The sequence below is a fragment of the Anser cygnoides genome, chromosome 7 (genome assembly GCF_040182565.1).
Source record: "Anser cygnoides isolate HZ-2024a breed goose chromosome 7, Taihu_goose_T2T_genome, whole genome shotgun sequence".
In the NCBI taxonomy this organism is placed as follows: Eukaryota; Metazoa; Chordata; class Aves; order Anseriformes; family Anatidae; genus Anser; species Anser cygnoides.
The window spans coordinates 9,333,126-9,358,410 of record NC_089879.1 but is presented as its reverse complement, the minus strand read 5'-3'; the positions used below and the strand labels follow the sequence as shown (position 1 = coordinate 9,358,410).

Here is a 25,285-nt window from a genome sequence, read left to right as displayed (position 1 = left end):
CACATTTTAGTCTCTCCTTCACTGAGGCAATTTCTTAACAGGAAGGAAAACATTGATTTCTATTGACAAGTAAAAACAGTCAATGCAGTTTGCTCCTCTTTGTGCTCTGCAGTTACCTGTTCCCTGCATTAGTAATATTCACAGACCAAGTCAAAGAGTCCTTACTTAGTACAACGCTCACCCCAAAATCAAGATGCTTTTCTGTACATGGTTAATCCAGATCTTTATAACAATTTGGACGATAGATGACCAGTTATCACCTCTACTGAATGATGTTTCAGTAAGTACCAGAAATTCATGTGATGTCCTTCCATCACTAGAAGTACCAAACTGGAATCAGACTGACTGTGGCAGTAGGACAGACCAATGCGCTACATCAAAGAGCAGCCAGTTTTCAGATCATCTCTAATTCATGCTCTTATTCAAACTTACATTTAAGGCCAACCCACATTTCCAGCTCCTCATCTAGTGTCTTCCATGTCAAATTACTAAGTCTTTCCTGCACGGGGGCTGGCCTCCAGCATCACATAAAATGCATTCCCCAAGGTAACAGAGCTGCACAGAGACAGACAACTGAGGCAAGTTTGGAGTCTGAAAACTGGAAAATACTATGCACCAGGAAAGGGCCATTATTTTCTCCCTTTAGGCTGGTAAAGCTTCTCTTTGACAATGCAATGGAAAGTTGTAACATTTTAACCAAAATTCAAATTGATAACAAAAGTGTCATTCCTCTTGGGGACTCTACTTAACATTTCTAGTATTTGAAAAAACAATACCACTGCACTATCTGCTGAACCAGAGGAATATGTCCTTCTAACAAAGGATATATTCTTTACTCAGTTTTTTTTTTTTTCCTGTTAAAAATCTGAAATTCTGAGAAGCCAGCAGCATAAATACATATTTTGCCTTGCCTTCTACAGCTACTCTTCTAAATAATAACAAAAAACAACTCTGGCTTCCTGTTGAAAACTTGAAAATGAGAGTGGATGGAAGAGTCACTACATGGTTTTGAAAAGCAGACAGAAGCTCAATGCACTCAGGCTCCGAGCTGGGAAAAGCTACATGCCTCAGCAGAGTTCGTGTCACCACCTCTGTGCTCAGGTCTCTCCAACTTGCAAATTACTCGAAGACGTGTCCTTACCATACAGTTGGTACAACAATAAAGACAGAAATGCTTTTTTTCCCCAACAATAAATGGAAAAGATGAAAGACTATGCTGATGAAAAGAAGAAAAGCAGATAAACCTAGGTTGTCTCCTCATAGGCCACCAGGCAGTGGGCTGGAATGGGGAAGGGTCCCAGGTGGGATGGGTTACTCCCTCAGACAGGTGCTGGTCATCTGGGGTGAGGCACAGCTGCAGAGAAGACATATAGGAGAGCTTGAGAGGAGGCTGAGCTGCTGCTGGAGTCAGGCTTCAGAGTGCATCAATTCTGACTGTAGGAGGTTTGGATTCAAGGGTGTAAGAGGTTGGGACACCCTGGTGCAGCCTTGCTGAAATTGTGCTAGGTTGCGTACCAAGTGGGTGGCCTTAGGAGAGCACACTGAGGAGTCCCTGTGTGTTTTTTCTGAAGTTAGTCCCTCCAAACTGTTATAGGCTATTAGCTGTTTTCTGCTTTGCTCAAATAACAGGGGAAAGGGCTTGTTCCTATACTTGTTGGGGCTGTTTCCTACGCAAATATGGATGGCTGCTCTCTTTTATAAGGGAAAAGAAGGGTGACAGTGAGTATTATATTCTACACAGCTATACGAAAGTCTTAGTCTACAATGCCCAGCTGGCAAATCACCTGCAAATCCAGCACACCAGACCTTGTGAGGTGCACGTCTACCCCTTGAACATTTGAGATTTTTGGCTGCAGGCAGGGAGATGGTTTGGCAGCCTACAAGGCAGTGGGGTGTAGGGGCTCTCTGGGCCCTTGCAATATCAGCTCAACCTTCTCTGAAACAAGTCAATGCCCAGGAGTCGAGAGCCAGAACAAGACATGTATCTCACCTTGGAAGGTGCAGAGAGGACTGATTACTGACACTTTGCCCCTAACTGGATGAGGAAGCGAAATTCCCCAGATCAATTGGTAAGTACTGACAAAGGTCTGATGAAGACCGTTATTTCCTTTCTCCTGTTGGACTCTGTTGCTCTGTTGTTTTTTTTTTTGTTTTGTTTGTTTGTTGTTTTGTTTTTTTTTAATGCAGGAATGTTTTGTTAAGAGTCTTTCAGTAGAGGGTCTATGGTATTCTCTGCCCTGAGCTGGAAGCCCCTGTGAGGTTGTGCTAACCAACAAGGGGTTTGTAAACTAAAGTCTTGCTGGGCAAGCCAGGTGAGAAGGGCTACAGGCTACTTGACCAACAAAGAATAAAGGCATGGCAGCCAGAGGGTTTAGATGAAGACATTGTTACCACTTACTGCACTAAACAGAGATCTAGACTGTTTTTTTTCTGCACATAGATAATGGGTTGAACTTTAAATCTAATCCCTAAAACACAGGACTGCTTATTTGAGGAACAAAATCCAATTTTCTTCTGACAATGTTCTACTGAGATATCTTACAGCCTCACTTTTCTTTCCCCTTAGTGTGAAGGTTGGCTGTTGTGCCAAGCAACATTTATCTACTATCTAATGGAGTGGCATGAAAGCATAGCAGGGAACGTTGTCCTGCTTGTTGTTCTGTATGCATCTGCCCTGACTTAAATCAACAGGCTGATTATGTCTGACTTGAGCAGTGTCTAACCTGTACCCCATTAACACGACATCCTGGCTTGGTGCTGTGTCCTTCCTAGAGGCTGCTGTTGTCAGGTGTACCCATCTGTGGTCCCCACTTCAGTTCAACACAAAGACTTGCTCTGTCACACCCCCAGTAGAGTGTTACAGCTACAGCCATGGAAGGAGAGCCAACTATAAATGAAACAGACTTAATTACTTCCCATGGGCACAAAAGCGCCCCGAGCACAGTTAGGAAGGTGGAACCTGGGTGACTGTCAGAGCTTCACTGTTCTCCCAAAAACCTCCTCCAAGGAGCCGGACTCCTCACTGTGTCCTGGTCTTGGCCTCTGAGCGGCCTCCCACTTGGAGGCACACTGTTCGGCTGCTGGAGATCTCCCCAAGTACCCAAAGCTGTTGCTAGTCTTGGTTTACCTGTGTACGAACTGCAGTGACACCTCACAGACAAGCTATGAGCTCTCCTTAATGAATGTGCATGGAGGACCCAGGCTGGAGAGATGCAAAATAACAAATGAATACAACTGTGTAGCCTCAGAGTGCTCCTAAAGAAAGCTGAGTATGTGATGAAAACAAGTTTTAATAGATCCTGACCAAACATCCCTATGTTGCAGGCCTGCGAGCAAAATCCAGTCTGCCTCATGCCATGTGTGAGGAGACTTGGAGAGCCAATTAAAACTGCAAGCAAAATCTTGAAATTTATTTTATTTTACTTTTATTTATCTATCTTGAGCAGAGGATTTTAGGATATGCAATCCTAGGCACATCTGAAGTGTACAGCACCTGTGCTTCACTGTGGTTTGGTGATCTAGCACTGGTATCCTGGGTGGCAGCATAAAATATTCACAAAGACAAATGCGAGCTGAAGCCGCTACAGGCTCCCTCTACCAGCTGTGTGGGCAATAAATAAAGAAATAAATAAAATAAAACCCACCCAGCTAAACTGGATGTGGCAGGCAAGCAGAAGTGCCTCTGTCTGAACTTGTGCATGTGTGAGTTAGTCTGTGTGCTTTAAGAGCCAAATTAGCAGGGTTTTGTGAACAATTTTCTCTCGACAAGTCAGGTGAATTTTATTCCCCGCTTTCAGCTGTTCCACTGAATTTTATGCAGCTCTCCAGAGACTTGCAAGCTCAGAGAGCTCTTTCCAAAAATGTCGTGTTTGCTCTCTCAGTTACATTCCTCGCCCTGTCAAACCTCCGCTGCTCTAGTCCCCATCTCTTTCAAATGTTTTTTTTCTGTATGTGTGCAAGCTTTAGTGACTGCATATAGCCAACGGTTTTTCTTCCAGTCAGCTCTGAAACAAAAGTGAAGTTAAACCACTTCCCTTCAATAGAAGGAAAGGGGGTACAAAGATTTAGAGAGCGACTGAAAGAAGGGGTCTGCATGAGGCTGATGCTACATACGGGATGTGATGTCCCTTCCAGTCAGCATCCAGTCCCTTTGGTGCCCTGTCAGTGTCTCTAGGGGATGGGGCACAATTTTCTACAATATGTAGGGTTTGGACAACTGTGGAAGAACAAGGAATAGAGAAGGAAGGGTTTGGAGGTTCCCCCCCCCCCCCCCCCCCCCCCCCCCCATGACCTCATCAGATAAAGGATTTGAGGTTCCAAATAGCCAGTGAAGGAGCAGAGGCCTGCTCGGAGGGCCTGATCTTTCCGGGAGCTGCTGGATGTGTCTTTGACCATCATGGGCATAGCAGTTGCTCAGACTGGTCTCAGACCTCAACAGACTCACCCCTCCAGGGCAGGCTTGTTTCCCTCTGGTCTCTCCTGACTTCACCCGCTAACTGTGTTGTGAATTAATGCCACGTGTAATGCTGGGGACACCTGCTGGCCTGGCCCGCAGGGCCAAGTGACCCCACAGTGACAGGGGGCTCGTGGGCACTCATGACCGAAGGAGAATTTGAATGAGTGACCCAAAGGCAAAAGGCTCATTTGGTATCCTGTTACTAATCCCCTCATCCAGCCGGATCCCCATCTCTTCCCCCCCTTTTTTTTTTCTTAAAGGGCATTTGCTGCACCAGCTGCCAGAATATCTCAATTGCATCATGTCAACAGATCCATCTCAAACTGATATTTTATACTGGGGAAGGCTGGGCTTAACTCTTCCATTAAACAATTAAAGCCATGCACACCAAACTCAAAACAGGCTCTGCTGTAACAGAACAATAAATATTGATGACTTGAGGCAAGTCTGGCTTTTATGACGTTTGATGACAACTGGTATCACTTACAAAAATTACATCATAAAGAAAAAGCAATGAAGTTGTATGTCATCAGACAACATTAAATGTCAAAAGAAATATGTTTATCCTTTGTTTTCAGATCCAACTTCAGTTCTAACATTAAATGAAATCTAGGGCTGTTCTCATATTTATCAGGCACTGGTGCAAAAAAGTCCTGGAGTATTTTTGTTTACTAACTTGCTCATTGCCAAGGGTGGCGTGTTGTTTATGTTCTCATTCTTTCAAGCCAATTTGTGCTGAGCAGAGGATCCTCTGAACTGAAACATCCCCTTCCTCTTTACCCCACCCACCTTATTTTTATCTGCTCTCATCCTCTGGAGGAATTGTTGGCTGCCAGCTTTTTGAAAACCTCAGGGTAATCAATGGCTCTGTTGGGCCTGGGGATGAGATTCATGGAGGTCAGGTATTAGCAATAAATCATGGGTTTATTGAAGATGTTGGAGATGAAAACAGTCTTTTTTTTTTTATCTAAGCTAAATAAATTAGGACTGTCTGGACCACTGCGGCACAGTTGTGGTTTAAACAAAATAAACTCTCTCTGAATGTGAACCTCAAGGTCCTATATATATCCAAGGATGTTAAAATAAGTGCTATTATTAGGCAATTATAGAATTTTCAGCTATTCTGAGTACTTTAATAGCTAGTGCTATATACATATAAAACAAAAATAAAAATGGAGAAGCCTTTAAATACATGTCTTAGTCATGAGGTCCTTTTGTTGGCCAAATTCTAAAAGTGTTTTCTTAGCTTTGCATGAAGTAACAGATCATGTGAAAATCCTGACCCAGAGCTTGTTGCAATGCTTGTTTTGTTTCTCTTTTGATAATTGACACAAATGTAGAAAAGTTACCTTTTTGGTGGGAACAGGTGGAAGAAAGTAGAGATGGTGCTCAGCAAGCATCAGGGAGAGTGGAAATGTCACTATGAGACAATTCCTCATGGCATTCACCACGTCCTACCTACATACTTATTGGCACCTAAATATGAACCATTTTTTTTTCAATTGAAGAGCATTTCTGTTGCATTTCACTGCTTCCAATGTCTGCTGGTATAATGCAGGGGAAAAAATAATGTTTTTCAGCTGTGCCATATTAAATGAATGTGTTTCTGATTCTCCTATAGCCTGTACGTAAAAGACGGAGTTATCCACTGTGCATCTCCAAGGTAAACTGTTCCCTGAACTTCAGCGTCTCCTTGGACATAATCAAGATTTTGGTATTAGGAAGACTGGGGAAACCCTGCTCTTCAGTGTAACTTAAGGTCACTGAAGATTTCAGTGTTTTTCTTCTAGATGTCTGCTAGAAAGGGTTTGGGGGTCATTTTAGACTCAGGAGGAATCTAAACCCGGACAATTAAAAACTACGCATAAAAAGGCGTTTCTAGAACAGTTTTTGCAGTAGAAGTTTCAGTTGAGGTTTAACTTATTGAGGGTTTTTTAGCTCGTCCCTGATGAGAAAAAAGTAGGGGGAAATGCTGTATGTTTTTTTTCTTCTTGAATGGCACACAGGCTGTCAGTTCACAGGACCTGAATAATCACTGCTGGGTGTTAGGTCTCAGATTTTCTGACTGTTTTCAAGCCAGACAGGGGCATCTGCAGTTGTTTTACACTAAGGAATTTCAAAGAATCATCATATGCTTTTTCTTGTGGTTGAATTGCTTAAAATATTCCTGTTCCTAAAGTAAGCTGAATTTACACACATCTATATGTATATATAAACAAACAAACACCAAGGCTGTAAATCAGCTGGGGAAAAAATGGTAGCAGTTGAAGCAGGAATACATCTAAGTTATTCTGGGGGACTAAGAAAACATCCAAAAGTAAATACAGCACACATAAAAAAACAAACCAATATATATAAATAAATAAAAATCAGGCATTAATAAGCACTGGAAGATATTCCATTGTTTCTTGCTCATTTGCATGTCAATACAGCAATGCTATGCCAGCACAGAGCTACTTCATAGCAGCACTGGTGTCTGAGCCCAAGGGAACAATGTAAGAGGTCGTATCAGCATATTTGTAGGTTCACTGATTTCTTTTCCGTGTGCTCTGGAAAACAAAACAAAAGGGGAAAGACTGGCGGTGTATCCTACGTGGTGATTTGTTGCTGACCTCTCCGGTCTTCAGCACAAGCACAGTGGCTGGTTTTCCAGCCTCACAGCTGTAGCCCCACATGGTTTATGTTGCACAATGTGGGGGAAGCAGAGACCTTTGAATTCCACCGTGGGCTCTGCTGCTGTAATACGTTGCTGTAGCTTCACGGTTAACACAGCACCTATCTGGGTCTGCTTTGACTACTGGCTTTTCCTTGCCTGAACTTAGAGGTCAGGATGTCTTTGGCTGAAATCAGAGCAGTCAGCTTTAATTATCACTCTGTCAACTTCTACAAAACCTTTTATCTGAGGGTTCCAGGGCATTTTACGGATGTTAAGGGGCAATTTTGGCTCTGTTACACAAACACAGCTTCCTTCAATAAGCTGTATTTGTGGCTCTGATTTGAACCAATTAACGAAGTTTTGTATTCTCACATCAGCAAATCCTCTTCAGAGGAGGAGCCTTCAGCAGCTGTGACATGGAAAGCATCATTATACAGACATGTAGGGTGAGAAACAGGGAAGATGCTGTGTGTGCAGATAGGAAGGGTAAGCAAGCCTGACAAGAAGTTCCTGCTTCAGTAGTTAAATAAGGTGAAGTACTCTTCTGAAACACCTTCCTTGCACCTTATCAGTTTTACGTAGGGTTCCTGTAACTTTCCTTAGCACTTTCCACTGCCCAATTATCCCAAACCTGAATTTTGTGGTTCATGCTTTCAGATGGGTAGTGTTCTCTACAGGCTTAACTCTGGGCTACATCCTTCGTTGGATGGTTAAGTGTGTTGAAGTTGCAGCTGTAAGACTTGGTCTTTATGGAGCTAGCTCTGAGTTGCCTTACCTGCTTAAGATGACTGCTTAAACAAGTCCAGCCGTTGCCATGGGATAAACATGAAAAACTGCTCTGAATTTGCCCTCCCAGTACAGCTACAGCTGTATTATTCTATTTATTCATTTTTAAATGCCTGGGAACCTGTGCTAGGATCCCACCATGCCATAGTACCAAAGCAACAATAGGAGACTGGCAGGGAAATCTAAAATCTCTAAAACTAAAAATAAATTCATCTACCGGGGGATACCAGGAGGAAAAGTAAGAGCTGCCAATACATGCAGGATTTTTTTTGGCATATCACTATGTGCCAATTTTAGCTTGTCAACTGTTGCTGGCAGTAGGCAGAGAATGTGAGTGACTTTCATTAATTACCATTTCTCTGCCAACATAGATAACCAGAGCTTTCTTCCACCTCACTGATGTGCGCTGTGACTTTTCTTCCTTTTTTTTTCCTCAGTTGCAAAACTTCAAATTATCTTTTTACTCAGGAATTTTTGTCAGACCTTAAGTATGATTTTTTTTTCTGGATGGAAATTGTATCTCCTTGATTTAAGCTGTGCTTTACACTTGCATGTTCCTTCTTGGACACTGAATGTTGAACAGCCTTCATGTAGTTTCAGCTGTAAAATTTTTCTCTTCTCTGGACTGGATTTTTTTTTTTGCATTTATAGAGAGCTTCAGAGCCAGGCAGGGAATCCAGAACTCCACATTTTCTTTCCTTTGGCCACAGGGTACCTCTGCAGAAAGCTGGAATGAAAGGGGTCAAAACAACCCAGCTGGGGAAGATGACGTGGTGTTCATGAGGCACAGTGTATGGCAATAACTAATGCATTTGAGTAAACCAGCTAGAGAGCAGATGTTGCTGCTTAATCTGTCTCATATTTGGTAGTTGCCCTTTCAATGGTGAACTTTACCTTCCGTGCTGTACCCATGACTGCCAAAGTGTATAAGCAAGACCTCTAAGAGGAGGCAAAACCGTTTGGTGTAATAAAACTTCCTGACTGCCATTGGCTTGTTTGTGGTCCTAGACCAGCAGGACTAAAATGATTCTAATCCTTTGTCATTAGCAAGACCTAGTATTTTCTTCATTGAGTGAGAGATAACTTTGAAGGCCACGTGGTTTTTGCTCAGGTTTGCTCCATGATTCAGTGGCTGATTTCTTTCTTCCTACTTGGAATATTTATTCACATTTGAACAAATAATGGATGAGCAAGTCTGAGAAAAGGGACAGTTAATTTAAAACACTGATTCAAGTCTGGTGTATTCAGAACACTTTGTTTTATGTTTTCGTTAACCTAAGCTACTGTATTTCCAGCATGAATGGGAAAAGTGCTGGAATCTTCCAGTAAAAACCTGCTCAGTCACTCCACCACTTTCTGTGAGGTTAAGTTAAGAGTTTTCTTCTCTTTCAAAAGTTGGATCTGCTCTGGTCACTACTGGAAGGCTCTTTCTGAATTAATCCCTGCAGTTGTGTGACTTAGACTGACTTACAATAGTGTGTTGGTGCAGAAGATCGACCTGTATTTAACACCTGTAATCTGTTCCTTTTTACAGTCTGTCACTGAAATCACAGCAAAGAGTTTAGAACCAAACCGTGGTTTATTTTAATGGTGGGAAGACAGTGTTGAGAGAGTTTTCATGATGGCAAACTGTTGTTATCTAGCTCTCCAACAATTATTCTAAACACATGTAGTTTCTTCATGTCCTGGAGGGTGTCTATAGTCTAGTCTGATTCCTTTTCTTCACTTAATCACCTGGGCACTGACATTTATCAAAAAAGTTAGTCTTGCAAATCAGATGGAGTGGAAATACAATTTTTTAAAAGTAATAATTTGACATGCTTCTGTCATGCCTCCTTCAAATTATTCAAGGCATTTTTTGTGCAGTTCTTAGCCTTTTATTTGGTTCATCTGCTGGTTTGTCCTCCCGTATATTATTAAATAAAATGATTCATACAAGAAACATAGATATCTAAGTCATCACACCATGGAACATGCGTGCAAGCTCCTGATGACCTTCCTACCAGGTGAGGTGTCCAGATGGACTATTTCATACCTGTCGCAGTCCAAAATACTATTTTCAATCTCCACTTTAGGCTCCTCTTTCTGAACCAGGGTCTGCGTGTCCCTTCAGGTCATTTTTCTAAGCAAATTGAATCTGTGCTCTTAATCCCTTCATCCTGGGGGAGTTAAATCTTCACTAATTCTGCCGTGGGGCCCTGAAGCCTTTTAGTTTTCCTCGCCTTCAGGCTGTGCCACAAAGAAAACTAGCCAGGCTCGTTCTTGTAACTCAGACGATGTTTCAGAGTGAAAGTCTATGAAAAACTCTGCTAATTGTGCTTACGTGTTTGCTTCCGCATGATTATGTTCAGCTGCTGATCTCTAGGAACTGTCAAGCCTCGTTAACTAATCATACCTTCAGTGGAAAAATTGGGTCTGACAGCTTCATGGACATAAATGCCCTCTAGTGACTGGTGATCACTGTAAGGAGCTGTATTTTGTGTAGAGCTCGTGTATTCTTTGGTATGCATCTTATATGGCTGTTGAAGAGTTACTTAGCTGGACCTTTGCCCCTTATGGTACCGGACTGTTACAGGACACTTTATTAATATTTGCTTTTTGTGAAAACATTCGCTATTTGTCCTTTTTAGCTCCATACTACATGAAAGCTATTATATGTGAGAAACCACTCTGCCACTGCTTTAAGCTTTTCCTTTTTCCTTTCCTCCAGTCTGGAGTAGTCAATTTCTACCCAGTGTTGCTTGGTCTAATTGTATTCCTCCACAGCTGGAATAGCTTTGCTCTCCCTAATGACTGGGAGAAATGGGAAGGGGAGGATTGGGAATGCATGGTTGCATTTCCAGCTCTCACTGTGAAATCACTTTTACAAGTAGAGCTTTTATTAAAAAAAAAAATAAAAATAAAATAAAAAAGCTACTTGGATCACTAATTCTGTGTTTCTGCTCCTGTTAGCCATGGTTGAGCAATCCTGTCCTGTGAACCCCCAGGAGCTATTACAAGGGTCTTGGACCAGGCAGTAGATCCTTCTGCCAAAACACTGAGGAGGAGCTTTTGAAGTCTTGGAAAAGAAGATCAAATGGTCTTCTAGATTTTTGAAAGCTAGAGCCAAGAAGTAGCTGGAAAGGGCTGTAAGAGAAGTATTCCTATGTGACAGGTACGTCTTTTAACCTGTTTCTTCTCCACTTGTTGAAGAGCGCTATCTGCACGCTGGATCTGAGGGTTCAGACATTTGGCTTCTGTCTTTTGGTGTGGTAGTTATGCACTGGCAAGCAACAAACTAGGTGGCTCCAACTAGAATGGCATTTGCTGGGACAGTGGCAATGGGACAGACATAAATGTCAGAGGAATACAAGTTCCTCCTGTTTCTCTCCATCGTCTCCCAAAAGGAAGTGCCCAAGATATCTTAGGATACTTTTTCAGTCAGCCTGTTCTCTGAGGTTTAATAAAATTAGTAAATAGAGACCCTTTACAGGGCAAGCAGCTGATATTCCCAATATTAATGCTGAAATCTAGGCATCTGCCATTATGCTCAGCTAGAGAAAATACTTGTGTACTGGTTTTCCTATGGAAGCTTCTCTGTAACCAAACAACTGTCAACCTGTGCACCCATGTATTTCAGTGAAAAAGGCTAGGACTGGAGCTGTAAATATAATTGTAATGGCTTGGATTTTTATGTATCAGATGGAAGGGCTGTGCTTTTTATTGGTTTGGAGGGAAACTGGTTATGGGAAGTGTGAAAGAGAACAACGGGGATGTGTGGGAGTGGAGACAAGCTTTGGGGCCAAGCTGTAGTCTGCCATGGTACCACCAATCTATGTAAGGAACAAACTCCATTTAAAAAAAAATTAGTAATTAAAAATATCATCAATTTTCTAGGCTCACAAACAGCATGACCTTCATCTAGAGGAAAAATATTTAGAGGTCTGACAGCATAGCTGTTGTTGTTGTTGTTTTGTTTGTATTTAGCACTTCTTGTTCTGCATCTATTTGGGAGCTTGGCATGGAAATCTTTGCTTACTGTCCATTTGTGTTGTCATTCCTATCACCACCAGTTTCTTGGGAGTGCAGGCTGTGGCTTGGGTGACCGAAGCATGCTTAGATATGTTACTGCAGGGTGTTGTCAGGAGTAAAAGGGCTCTGTGGAGACTGGGAATTAAAGGCCAGTACATATAATATGCAGAAAAACATAGCTTTGGGTAATGCTTTGCAGCAGGCTGTCATAGAAAGTACCAGAGACACTCACCAGAGCTTGATGTGAGGCAAAGTATTGTCACAGGTTGGGATCCACTAGAAACAGTGAAAGAGTAAGTGGCAGTAGTTTAAGTCATGGATAGTGTAGGTGGCATGGCTAGAAAACACTGCTGAAAAGCAAGGACTGCGGGAGGTCCCTTCCAACATCCATTGATATCACACCATCTTAGATTTATAGAACAACCTATGGTACAAAGAGAACTGAAGGTTTCTGAAACATTTATTCCTTCTATGGAGCCTGTAGTAGGTAAGGAAGAAAGCTCTGGCTGGGCTGTTAGTCTGGACTTGCTGGCTGTGGCAGTCCTTCCCTTGGCTAGCAGGCTGCTATTTCTGGGAAAGGAGCATGGTATCGTCAGTTGGGCTGCTATGGGATCATTCCTGTTGCTACCAACCTGCTCCCTTGTCCTGAGGTGGGCTCACCTGACTCCTGGAAGTCCTCCTTCCCTGCTCGTTCATCCTTATCTCTGTGCCTGAACAGGCTTTCTGGGGCTGCAGGTTCTTTGTTGCTGGCAGCCCCCGCTGAGGTCCCACGTGCAGCTGCTGCTGATTTGCATGTGTCTGCATCGCTGCCAACAAGCTGCTGCCCGCACTGACCCTTCCGGGTTGGGTTTGGGTTTTGTTTCCTGTAACACTGCTAATCCCCAAACCTTTTTTTGGAAGCCTCGCAAAAATCTGTAGGCAGCATGTGAGCGATATCTGTAGAGGGGGGGAAAAGCATCTGATACTGGCTCGGTCTCATGGTGGCTGAAGGTTTCACATTAGCCTGACTTGTGTGGGGCTTTTTTACATTAGGGTATTTGCAATATTTGCTACATAAACATCATTGGTGTGCTTTCATGCACATGTATGTCTCTTCTCCATATTTCTCTTAGAAGGGTTTCTCATTGCGATTCATATGCCTGTCGCTTTTGGGTGTCACTGCCTCCTGCCATGCTAATTAAACCAAAAAAGGGGGAGGGGGTAAATAGCCATATAAATAAAAAATACAGACTTGTCATATTTGACAAAGGCACGGATGTTAAAACAGAAGTTTTCAGCACCATGACTGCTTCCTTGTTACCCCTAGCTAATGGAAAATACAACTAATGCTGTGGTTTTTAGTGATTAAGTGGTTAATGATTTAATGAACTAAAAAAATCTCATTTGTTGCATCCCTTGGACTCAGAAAAAACCTCAAAGAGCTGATTTTCTGTGTACCTCAGTCCAATATTGCTACCTGCTGGGATATGAACACAATCTCTAAATAAATTGCAAGTGGCCTTGGGCAAATGGAAGAGTTTCGCTTTGATCTTGCTAGAGAGAATGAAGTCAAATGTTCAATCAATCAATCAAATTCATAACTTCTAGCTACAATCGGCCTGACAACAGCCTATTATTTATTTTTAAAATCATATATTTCATTATTGCAAAACACACAGTCTCTCGTGGGGGGAAAAGACTAAATTATTGATAAGCCTTATATGTGACTGAGTTTGTTGTTTTTGACATGCTTGTCACTAACTATTGTCAGGAAGAATTTACTAAGATGTTTAGTCTGAAAAGTTGGCTGGGAATGTATGTTGTGCCACACTTAAACTGGGTAGAGGAAACTTTAATAGCTTCTTTCTTCTTGAATTCCTAGTTGGTAAAGACAGCTGAAGGCAGACAGGGCTTTCTAGCGTGAAAACAATGCGTTCAAACAAGTGTCCTTTGTTTTAATTGCTGCAAAACAGATGATTCAGGCTCTGAAATTATCCATGAGGTGGGGATATGAAACTTTTAATTGATTTATATATTTCTGGAAATAGCAGTTCTCAGGCTGCGGAGTACTTATGTAAACAGAAATGGGAGAACAATTAACCCCACACCTCAAGAGTCTGTTTTCACTCATGTTTGTCAAAAGCATCTGAAGAGTGGGTAAGAGAAGAGCATGTCAGAGAAGTCTGTGGGGAGACTTACTTCACATAGCCACGCTATTATACAAAAGCATTTATCGAGGTGTTGTAACGGGTAGTTATTCCAACACAGCCAGTGTGTGCGAGGAAGCCGCACAGATGTGTAGACACATCTCCCACGTGGCTCTGGGGACCCCACGACTGACCTATCGCTATGTGCCCAGTAATGGATAGAGTTTTTGTAGGAGAGCCATGACCTCTTCACTCCCTTATTGCTAGTTCTGCGACCCCTGTGGGTCTTACATGTCTGTAAATAAAATACAAGTACTCAAGAGACCTAGGTCCCTGGATATGTCTGGGGGAGCTTGCAGCAATACCTGAGCACCACGGGAAAGAAAGAAGTGAAATCCCGGCCCTTTTGAAATCAATGGATGTTTTTATAATGGACATTTTTAAGGTCAGGATTTTGTCCGCCTGTGCCTTTAGTCATTATTGGGCAGAGCAAGGAACCAAGGCGAGTGCTATGACCCCAATCCAGCAAGAGATCCTCCAGCTTAGTACAGAAAGGTACAGAAAAATAGCAACTGGTGTAGGGGAATTGAGGAATGGTGAATCTAGTGACTCTTAAACACATTGACATACGTATTTATCCATAATACATATTTGTGCACTCCTTGTCTGCATCCAAAAATGAGTCATAACTAAGGTCTTAAGCATTTGTGTGATTAACATGTAAGGCATTGAGCCTTACAAAGGTGCTGCATAATGTATCTGTCAATACATACGAAATAGAGCTTTCACTGTACCTTCTAAAAACAATTAATGAAATTAGAGTTATATTTTTTTTGCTTGTTTGTTTGTTTCTGAAAGAGAAATTACCAACTTTTATTTTCAGATGGCCTGAACTTAAAATGTCACTTGTTCCTTGTGCTGGTACAACTGTCCAACAGATAGAGGGAGGCAGGCTGGTAACACTGCCCTTCTTGCTGCAGGGAAAGGCAGGCATGGCCCCTCCAACCCTGCAGCCTGATTTCAAACCCCAAACCTTCAGGCCTGATGCTCTGTTCCCTGCTGCAGTGTCTTTCCGTCATCCTTGCTGATGCAGGTTCAGGTTATCTCTTCTGATCTGCAACATGGATCTCAGCCATCTTTTGGATCTGCTGCTTATTCTGCACCCATTCTTCTAGTGAAAGAACTGATACAGAAAAATGGTGCAAAATACACAGAAAGCATCCAAATGGCAAATGAGACCTGTTCTGTGTGTAACTCCTGCACAATTCCTGCACTCATGAGCCATAGATAGGTAAGGGCTAGCTATTTAAACCTGGTCTTACTATCTTTCAGCTCTGTATATTGTAACCTGTATTTGTAACAGGATTTTTCTAACAAGTCTTTTTTTTTAAAGAAAAAAAAGGAAGAAGCACCACCACTTCTGGGGTTGAGGTGGCCTGCTGCAACAGTAGCAGCTGCTTTAGTGCAAGTGAGACTTCAGGGTTAAATTCTCCAGATTTTTACTTTTATTATATCTGTGAATGAGGTGTCTAAAACTTTAGTATCACAGCCATAGATCTTGGTGCAGAATCCTGAGGGTAGATTTTATGTGAAAGTGATTCTATTACAAAATTAATATGATTAGAAAAGATTTGCTTTCCTTCCAGAAATGCTGGTCTTCTCTCTGAAAAGTCTAAATAAGATATTGTATTTCAGGTTAGTATAATACTGAGCTAATTTTTTGTCTGTTTGTTTGTTTTGGTATATCTTGATTCAAAATAAAATATTTTGGGCCAGTGCAAGAAGAAAAAAATGTTGCCATAATCTCCAAAATGTGGTTTTAGTCACATTGAAATTAAACATCTTACTAATTCTGGCTGTGTTTGTTCCCAAGCAGTTTGCTTGATGAGCTATTTGATATTTCAGCATATTATATTGATTTCACAACCATGGAATATATCATGGGTTAGAGGTTCCAAGAGGAGGTAAAGGAAAAGCTGAGCAAAAGGGTTGATTTAACCAAACTTTAGCCATCTAAAAGTTGAATGTCTCACCCAGACAGGACCCCTCTGGAGGCACTGTCAGAAGAGGTACTTGCAGATGGTCCTCCCTATGCTACAGGCATTGAGCACAGGCATCTTTCTCCATGGGATGACTGTCTCCGTCTTCACTGACTGCAAGGGGAGGTAATATTGCTAGCTGAGACCGGAGACCTTGCACAAACTGACAAGAAGCAAGCCTTGCCGTGAGGGAAGTGGGAAGTTTGGGGCTGGATAGAAGGAAAGCTCTTTTTGCATTGGCACAGGCTGGGAAATTTCCACCCTTGAAGACTTTGCTCATGGCTTTGCCTGGTGAATCTGATCTGTTGAAGATTTGCTCAGGAGGTTGGACTAGAGACTTCCAGAGGTCCTGTCGAACTTAAATTCTTCTGTAAGGTTTCAGCATGTCCTTGTAGTTTTACTAAGCAAACTTGACCCTTATACTGCATTTCAGCAGTTTGTCTGCATTGCCAAAATGGGCTCCTGCCCTTGGCATTGCTACTTTAGTGAGAGGTAATGCATCTGTCTTAATGTTTAGACTTTCTGCAGATAGATATAAAACACTCTTTAAATAAAATCATGTCTCTTTTCTTGGTGAGGTAACTTTAAGTGATATTTTAACATCAAGATTTAAAACTAACATTCAGTTGATTTTTTTGAGAATCTCAGTTGACGCTTGAAACCTTTAGGTGATGGTTTGCTTTGCAAGAAAAAGGGGGAGATGAATCCCTGCTGCAAGATGTGTTGCCTGAGAGATAGCTGAGCTGCTGAAGTTCTGTAGGGCAGTACCTCTGGTGGCTACGGCTTCTGCAATGGAGCACTGATGATGAACAGTCCTCAGGGCTACAGGCTGCTGGGGACACAGCAGTGCCGCTATGGGCTAATCACAGGTACTCAATACACTTCTGTATCTGAGTACCAGATCAGCATGGGTCAAACGTGATTTGTGGCTATTTTAAACTGAAGGTGGGACCTGCATTTTAAAAAAAAAAGTCATATTTGGAGCTTTTACAAACAACAACAACAAAAATCTCAGGAAAATGTGTAGTTCTGAAATATTTCTTCATTTCTCTTGCATTTCCTGGCTTTAGCTGCTGTTATTTCACAGTCACAGAAGCAATAATGCAAAGTCTCCCAGCCTTTCCAGGTCCCTCTGTTCACATTTGTCAGAAAAAACACTGCGGATGTAACAAGCTGTGGATGTGTCTGGCTTTGGGGAACTTCCCTTCCCAGGGCTTGCTTAGCAGCTCTGAGCATGACCTCGTACAGTTTGTCTGCTTTATGTTAGTCCTATTTGCACCTAGATTTGGATCTAGGCTGTGAATGCCTTTTAAGCCTCGGACCAATTCACACTTGTTGCAAAGCCAGGAAAATGAAGCCTTTCCTGAGTTTTACTCTTGTGGCATCATTACACCATGTAATTATAGACTATAATGTTATTTTATTATGAAGGTTTAGTGAGATGAGCAGTTTGGGACATTTAATGCCTAATGTGCAGTTCAACTTGGCTTTGATTGCTGTTATGAGATTTATTATCACAGGGAATGCATGTTCCACTTGACACTGCCATGTGTCTGTCTGAGCTGAGAACACAGACTTTTTAAGGCTAGAAAGATTTATTTGTTCTTTTTAATGTCTGGGACTAGATTTTTGCATGGCAGGAATGTGTTGCATAAATACACTCTAATCCTTCCAGGTACAGGAGAGGTATAGAATAATTTGCTTTATTTCTGCTTTTCTCAACTGGGTGAGAAATATTTCAAAGATCCTTTCTGCCAGGTTTCCACTGGCCTATAAGTGACTATTGTCTGTTTTCAGAAGTTCACAGGTATATCAAAATGTACAAGCAAATATCCATCTTTCCTCTTAGCACTCACACAGGCTCAGATCATCGTGGGAGGGCAGTGCCAGTGTTGTGTACTTTGCCAGATGCTTAGCTGCTGTGATAATGAGGGCTATTAAGGAAGCAGGGATATTAGATGCTGCAATCCATGATAGTGGGGGATTGTGCTTGATGACTCAGAAAGGTCTCCTCAGCTGCTGTGTTCCTGTGTTTAAGGGAGGTGGTGTTCGTTACCTGCCAAGCAGCCTCTGATTTACAGTCTCAAAGCACTGTGAAGTGTCAACACCAAATTAATTTCTTTGTGTGTTGGTTGTGATCTCAGAAGGTCCCTTCTGATACTTGGTGGTTGCAAAAAGGTGGTAAATTCAGCTCTGAGGTTGTTTTGTTTTTTTGGCTCAAGCGAACATCAGAGGAAATCTTTTTCACTCAACTGTGCTATTGAGAAGAGCAGGGAAGTGGCTCAGTTGTGCAGCAAGAGACGGTTAGGAGTGATTTCAAAGGAAAAATGGTACTTGTAAACTGGATCGTCCTGTGATTTCTCTTAACCAGGTATATATTGCTGTAGTAGTCAGGTAATTGCAAGTAAACTACATACCATCTGTGTGCCAACTTGTCCCTATGGAAAAAAACACACAGGGTGTAATTCCGCTACAGTGGGTGGATCAGCCACAAGACGATGAGCATCAATTTCTTCTGTTTGAATCGAGAGGCCCTCTGTACCAGTCTCCCATAGCAGCAACTGCTGGAAGCTGACTGCATGGCCTACCAAGGAGGACGTTTAACACCAGTACGTAGCACAGGGCATGTTCCTGTTGCCGTTACAACTCTCAGAAATTTTTCATGGGCTTCAGTAGGCCCAGCATCCCAGCCAGAGCTTTGAGCATGTTTAGCAAGGGATTGTGTATGAAGAGCTTCGATAACATGGCATGCCTACTGCCTTTGGGTTTTGTGAATGCTACTGCTTATGTGATATTCAGACGTTTTCCCAGTGAGCTTGTACATGCTGCTGCCTTATCCTGTGTTGGTTTTGGCTCCCTGTTCTTCTAATTTAATACAGGATTTCATGATCTTGAAAGCTGAGGTCTGAAGGCACCTTTTTGCACAGGCAAGCAATTGTGCGCCTTGCACACTTACAATATTCAGGCATTTCTGAAGAGACTTGAAGTGCCATCTGAATGTTTGCCTCTGGATTTTGTTCTTTTTGCCAGCAGTAGGCTGGCATTTTAACATACCAAAAAGAAGCATCTCCAGAAAGAAGCCCTACAAACAACTTGATATTGTCTCCAAGTGGGAAGTGAATGTAAACAAACCAGGCAGCATAGGATGTCTCTGTTCCTTCCTCTGTCTTTAGCAACACCCTTGCTGGAGAGTAAACTGAATTTCTTCAGGTTCTAGGGATGGTGTTCATCTGTGTTTCATGCTTTATCAACATGTAATCATAGGCAATCATCTGCTTGTTCAAAAAAATATTTGACTGCCTTTAATGTTCACCCCATAAAAGATTGGCCACAACAAACTAGAGGAATGGAGTTTTATTCTTAAAGAGAACGGGGCTCTCTGAACTTACGAAGGGACAAAACTGAAGCAAGAAGACTGACAAGCAGAAGACTGATTTTTGCTATGCAGTAACATTGCTTAGATCTGCCCTGCTCCCAGGAAGAGCAGCACTGGAACACACCACCACTCATCAATGTCCATCCTGATCCTGGCACGTGGCTTGGTGTCTGTCCAGCAATATTAAATTTGCTATATTAGCAGGGGACATGATTTCACAGGGGCAGTGGAAAAGAAGATTTTAGCTTCATGCTTGACTTTCCTAGAATGACACTTCGACGCCAACTGATGACCAATCTCCATTGGTCTTATTTTAGTCTAGCTTCTTAAATCCTAAAGTGCTTATATCCCCATTTTTATCCTTATGGTAGCATAAACCACATCTCATCTTCTGGATATAAGACATGGTTATCTATAAATACATGGGAGACTGGATTATGCAAATATGCTTGTTACTCTGTTACGGCGCTGGTAGTTGTTGGTTTATGTCTTTTTTAATTTGAGCTCATTAACACTTGAGGCAACATGTTTTTTTCCCCTGTGGTTTCAAGACAAAATCACAGGGAAAAAAAAATGTTGCCACCTCTACTTTGTCTGAGCTGAAATGTACAAAAATAAGAGGCTGCAAATTGTTGACCAAACCTCCTTCAGATCCACCCTACCCTCACACATATCAGTCCTTGTTTTCTCACTCCTGAGCTGAAAGTATCAAACAGGAGCAAATGTACAGTTTTTTTAATAGTGGTTTCCATAGAAATTAGGCAGTTTTTCCGCTACACCTTAATTGCATATGTTGCAGATCATGTCATAAGTCACTCTGACAAAAAGGCCAGGAAACCTTAATATTTTTGTTTACAGTATGTTAAACAGATGTTTTTTTCAGTGTAGAGATAAGACTACATTAAATATGATTTTATAAATAGAGGCTCGCACAGCTCAGCTCCTCTCGGGACTGCTCTGATTTGCGCATTGGATGATTATAATGGGTTTTTAATTACACCTGTGAGCCAAGGTGTATATCAGAACTAAATTACAAAGCACCCTACAGTTGAGATTTTTCCAGTGTACAATGAGCTGAAAAAGGCTTTTTGTCCATAAGGACAAAGAAATTATTTTTCACATTATTAAAATTACAGAAGCTTTCTGGGCAAATGCAGTGATAACACAAGATTAAGACAGACAAACTTTATTTGTATATTTTTATTATTTTTATTTATTTTGGAAGGTGCTTAGCAGTTTTTTCCCTAGCGGGTTTAACTCCTTGTGAGCAACTGACTGAGCCTCTGGGATTTTCATACTTGGTGATGAAGTTTATAGCAGGATACTGACTTTTGTTTCTAAAACTTTCTTCACAAGCATAAAGAAGCCCAATCATACAAATAAACAAATATGAACGTTTGTGTGTTTTTTTTAAAGTGATTTTTCAGTCTTGAAGGAAAGAAATTGAAATAGTTCAATTTTTTTCTGAGCAATCTGCAGTTGTCCCTTAGGTTAAGAGGTACATCTTTGTGTACTATGAGGAGTCAGACAGCTTGAATCCAAAAAATGACTATTTTGGTCATAAACTGGTGCTCAGAAAAGTAACAGAAGCCCAGCAATTCCATACAAACATGCAATTGGGCTAATATTCCGAACAGACTTGCTTAGTACAGGCTCTTAAATGCATTATTTCAAACATAAATATGTCAGCCTGATCCAAGGCCTGCCAAGCCTGGTGGAAGTAGGCCCTGTTTTCAAAGGTTTGTTTTGGTTTTGACTAGATCCAGCATCTTCTGAATATACCTGAAACACTGGCTGCAGGACATTACTGACATGGTTTTGTATGTTTTATCCATGTTCCTGCCCTCTTTTGCCCAGAACTGTTGGGCGCTTCCTTCTGTTGAAATATGTGGTGGCTTGCTGCTGCTGTCAGGAGTGACAGAAGGCCTGGGCCCCAGAGGGGACATGCTTTGCAGGGCTGCCACCCTCTTGAGGGCTACACAAAGGGTGTGACTCCAAAAGGCTCTGAGCTTGCTCAGGAGCACAGCTTACTTAGGTGTTAACCCAGCAAAAACATAGGTCTTGGCTAACCTCTGAATACATTTCAGCATGCGGCAGCTTCTGAATCCAGACCTTCTAGTCAAGATCAACTAAGGCGGGTGCATAAATGGTTTTCAGAAGTTTTCACAGTGTCAAAGATGATCGCTAGTCATTGCTGAGCTCTCACTACTGTCACACGTGTTTTCCCTTTTCCAGCAGTGTTCCTGGGTGGCCCAGCACACCAGGACGCTGCAGGTCATGGCGCTGACACAGGCCCTGTACCTGGGAGGCCATCAGCCTGGGAGCAAGCACTCTCATGTTTGGAGAGGGCTGGGCCGCAAGTGTGAAAAGTAACAACTGACATGTCTTGGTTCCTGGATTGCTCTCAAGAAGAGTCATTTCCCTGCGTGACTGAGTCTTTTGTTCTGTCTTACAAAAGTCTTCAACTTATTGACTGCTGTAGTGAACTGGCTACAATACGTGATTATCTAGGTCTGTACTTCTCCAAACAGCACGAGAGCAGGTGCTCCCATAATGTGACTCTGGAATGCACAAGTCCATTCAAACAAGGTGTTTGTCTTGGTAGAAGTGTAAAAAGATGTTTTATTGCCAACTTCCTTGTTACCATCTGGCTAATGCTAATCCCAATTGTTTGCCACTTCCCGAGCTCGATGCTGTTAGGCTAGTGAAGAGAACAAGAAATCTCTTTTCTTCCCTTTGTTTTGAGAAGGGAAGGAGTTCTTTTTTTCCCAAAATTTTGGGAAATGATGAACTCGTCTATAAAGAAATTAGAGCTGATGGCAAACAGAGCAATGGTCACCTGCAGATACAATGTGGGAAAGCTATGCAGTCCAAGGAATTCTCTTTAGTAAGCTACAAGAAGGAAAATAGTGCAAAAAGCACAGCAGATGCTGTGCAGGGAAGGAACCCTTCCCTGTTGAGTTTGTTGCTCATAGATGAGTGGTAAGTGGGCTGAATTTGTATCCCATCCTCAAATGTCTTTCAGAGCATGAGCTTGTTGTTTTTATAAAGGTATTACTTAACGGCCCAGGGGTGAATGGACCACTTGAGATAAGCGATACTTGAAGCAGCCTATAGGCATGTTGTTCATGAATTTTTATTTTTCCCTGAGTTGAATTAGAAATGAATAAGCTAAACGTTAAAAGGTAGTGTTGGAAAAGTAACAACAACAACAAAACAAACATATAATAAAGGATAGGGGGAAAGGCAGGGCATAAGATTAAGAAGTGGGTAGGTGGAAAGATGGAAGAGATGGAAGAAATGGAGATGAAAAGAGAAAACTGAATAGCCAGAGAGTTGGCACTAAGTGCAGAGGCATTGGTACTAGGAAGTGATTCCAGAGGGAATGGTGTTATTTCAGTTGTTCTGCTCCAGAGGTGCAGAGAGCAACTGACTGCAGCTACTGGCTTGGACACTGGTTTTGGAGACTGGTTTCACCCACCACAAGTGTTAATGCTGGTTTGGTGGCAATGAAGGGCTTTTTTACAGTTTCATAGAGCAAAAATGGTATGTGATCCCACTGAGCTCTAATCTGACAGTGAATGGGGGTGTTTTCCATCACAGGCAGTGGCTCTGGCTCAAGTCAAATTAAGAGGGCTCACTCCTCTAGGGTGTCATCATGCTATGCTCCTTTTATACCAAGTCAGAGGCTGGCAAACAGAGAGCCTCCAACTCCAATTCCTGGGTATCCCTCTCTTGGAAGTATCAAAATACTGGCTGAATCCTGCTTGATTTTTGGCAAGCTAGATTTGGCATGGTTGCAAATGTCAACTTGTTTGATGAGTTAAAGTGGGGAACAGTATTTCTTTATTTTACTTAGTACTTGCATAGGACCATGAACACAGAGCAGAGAAGGCCAGATTTGTAACAGATATGAGTTCTCTACAATATTTCTATTCCATTAAACTAAATAATTTTTTATCACTTGGGTGAGTCTCTTCCATTTGTTGCCAGATGCTGACAGCAGGGAGTCTTTCCAAAAGTTCTCTTTGTTGCTCTGCTGGCTTTGGCCACTGTGGGATGACTTGGAGAGCCCCTCCGAACTGAACAGAGCAGGCCTGCCAGTTTTTTACACGTTTTTCAGGGAAAGCATCAGTGCAGTAACTGAGTAATTTCCCTGACGTTGCTGACTTGAAAAGTACCCAGGTAGTATGTCTAGTACAGTTTTCTGTTAGAAACAAAATTACCTTTGATCTCCAAACCCTCCATTTATTATAACTCAAGACCAGAAAGGCTGATACATGAAAACGAAGGCACAAGCATGTTAAAATGAAGCTGGCCACATCCCTTTCTGTGGTGTTTCAGCCCCTTGTTGGCACATGCCTTAAAGGCCTCCAAATGACCAGTGAGCATGTTCGCAGCAACCAGAGACATACAGTATGGCCGTATCAACTGTAGTACACAGCTTTATAACAAGTAGCTCTCCAGTTGCTGTCAGCCTTGACAAGCATCCTATTGAAATGCAGATGCCTTGTTCTTGCACGGAATAGTTCAGGCCGAGTCCCTTCCTCTGGCTCTAATGAGAAAGAGGACACGCTTCTGATGATACATAATCATCTCAGGTTGTCTGTGCCTCGGGGTAGGGCCAAGTTGTGCAGGTGCTTTGCACATCTTGCACATGATTCTGTTATGAAATTTAATATTGGGCCTCTCCTATGGATAGTACAGCCAGGAAAGTTCAGTGGTATCAGATTTGTCCCTCATTTTTTGACTTTGTGTTGGTAAGTGGGATATGACCTCGGTCTTGCAGAGGAGAAGAAATTTTATAAGCTTTTACATACAGGTGAAAGGTGTTAACAAGTATTTCTGACATTCTAATAGCCTTCCATTTAAGCATTATTAATAAAATCTCCCTTTTTCCTTTAATCACCAGAGCTAGACATTTCTGAGCTTTGCCATTGTTTGATAAGAAACAAACACGTAACAAATCGCACTTGACTAATTTTGTTAAATTCTACAGGAAAGCAAATGTGAAGTCAAGTCTCTAGAGGTCAAGTCTTTGGCAAGAAGAATTTATAAGCAGAGTACGTATCTATTTGTTCTCTGATTATTTGCTCTGCTGACAGTAGATGAAGAAAAGACGAAGCAGAAGATTTGTGCTAATTTAGAAAAATGTTTGAAAATGTTGGGCTTGCAAATCCAAATATATTAGCTAAATGTTATTGAATAATAATGAGAACAGGCGTGTATTGACCAAAGGACTTTGGAACTAGGCAAAATTAATTTGTATTTATTTAACCCTGCCTTTCAATGGATCTTTGTTCATGTTTCTACTGCTTGGATTTCCTTGTAAGAGCTGATCTTTCTTTTTATAGCACTTCTTTATTTTAGTAACCAGCCTAAGTGCCTTGCTTCCCTACCAAAGCTTGAACAAGAAACGAAGTAAATATACAAAGCAAAGGTTTGCTCCTCAGAGGTGCTATTGTTTGTACAATGGCAAAGCACAGGCACCTCCGCTGAGGCCTGGGCCACCTCTTGCTGGATGTACAGTAACCCCAAATCTTCACAGATAAAAAGCTGGAAGAAAAGAAGTCTGTTATCTGTGACTCCTATGCAGTGAGCTGAAGTGGGGAGCGAGCAGGAGATCTGTCCACATCTCTGGAAGCAGTGATCCGGGCTTCCCCGAGTTGCAACCCCTTACCCCAAGCAGGTTTCCCTCCTCTCATTCTAAATGGAGCTCTCCACCTGATGCCCTTTTATTATAAAAAGAGAAACGTTTCATCATATTAAAATGAAGAAGGAAGAGTCAGAGGGAAGGAGTTCTGAGAAGGGCTTACAAGCAAAGCATAACTACTG

The 25,285-nt window shown here is 42.0% G+C and overlaps 1 long non-coding RNA gene across 1 annotated transcript; it reads left to right on the top strand.

Annotated features, from left to right (window-relative positions):
• Positions 1 to 1,233: 1,233 nt before the first annotated feature.
• LOC125182417 (uncharacterized) lies at positions 1,234 to 24,978 on the top strand. The gene is made up of 3 exons (XR_007162078.2): positions 1,234 to 2,069; positions 24,450 to 24,513; positions 24,805 to 24,978. It is a non-coding gene; the product is annotated as an uncharacterized lncRNA (long non-coding RNA).
• The last annotated feature ends 307 nt before the right edge of the window (positions 24,979 to 25,285 follow it).